We start from the raw sequence: 1,293 nt of genomic DNA on the forward strand, positions 1-1,293 counted from the left end.
CAAAATTCAATCATGGTCTCTTCAGATTGACAAAAACATAGGTCCTGTTATCTAGAGAGCAAGTCAACAGGAAAGTTCTCACCCCAAATAAATTCTCAACTCTGAGATCCATGGGCCAAAAGACAAGAGCTAGGTTGGTAACAAACCACTTCATAGGCAGAATCTGGACATAAAGGAGAAAACAAAAATTTGCAAGGGTGAGGCCTGGACTAGGTAGGGAGCATCTTGGCCAATGACCATCTGGGCATTCCAGACCCAGTATTAAAAGTTTGAGTCTTTACTCCCTATTCCCAAGGTTTAGAGTTTAGACATTTCAAGGTGAGCAAAAAACTAAAAAAGCATTCACTAGAGAAAACTACTATGCATATAAAAATAGAAACAATGTCACCTCAGATGAAAAAAAACACTGAAAAATTACTCACAGGTCTAGTCTCAAAAGAGTCTAGGAAATGGACTCAAATCATAAAGCTCATAGAAGAGCTTAAAGCAGAATTAAAAAATCAAATAATAGAGGAAGAAGAAAATGAAAAAAAGAAACATCATCATCCAGGAAAATTTTGAAAAATTGATTAAAGAAATCAACTCCTCCAAAAATAAAAATAACCAATTGGAATAAGAATGTAACATAAAATAATAAAATTGACAAATTGGAAAAGGAAACACAAAGTTAATTGGAGAAAACAAAACCCTAAAAAATAGAATTGAACAAAAAGAAAACAATTAATCTACATGGCTCCAGGATTCCATTCCAAGTGAAAATAAAAAGACTGAAAAAAACTGAAGAATGTAAGGAACCTTTTAGAAAAAACGAATGGCCTGGAGAAAAGATCCAGGAGTGATAATTTGCAAATTATTGGACTGCCAAAAACCTAGATAAAAAAAGAACCTGGAAAATGTTTTTCAGGAAATTATCAGGGAAAACTGTTTAAATCTAATTGAGCAGGTGGCAATGCCTTAAATGTATATGTGTTGTAAAGGCCACCAGGACCTCTTCCATCCTTATCAAGGGGATTGCTAACCTTCTCTCCTTTCATACAACACAGCATCAGGACTTCCGGCCAAGATGACGGAGAGAAGACAGGCACAGTTCTAAAGTCTCCTGATCTCTTCCCCATCTATCACATGAAACAAACCTCTTAAAAGAAATCTGATCCAGAAAACCCAGAAAGCAAAGCCAGGAGAAAGAACAGCTACCTCAGGATTTGTCTCCCGCAGCAGCCTTGGACCAATCTGGGCGGGTGAATCTGGGCTTCAAGGGAGGATCGCCCCGATCAGCCAGATTAACAGCCGAAT

General features: G+C 37.4%; 1 non-coding gene across 1 annotated transcript; it reads right to left on the reverse strand.

Annotated features, from left to right (window-relative positions):
- Window positions 1-913: 913 nt before the first annotated feature.
- LOC141503841 (U6atac minor spliceosomal RNA) lies at window positions 914-1,041 on the reverse strand. Its single transcript, XR_012473141.1, has one exon. It is a non-coding gene; the product is annotated as a U6atac minor spliceosomal RNA (small nuclear RNA).
- Window positions 1,042-1,293: the final 252 nt, after the last annotated feature.

The sequence above is a fragment of the Macrotis lagotis genome, chromosome X (assembly GCF_037893015.1).
Source record: "Macrotis lagotis isolate mMagLag1 chromosome X, bilby.v1.9.chrom.fasta, whole genome shotgun sequence".
NCBI classification, from domain to species: domain Eukaryota; kingdom Metazoa; phylum Chordata; class Mammalia; order Peramelemorphia; family Peramelidae; genus Macrotis; species Macrotis lagotis.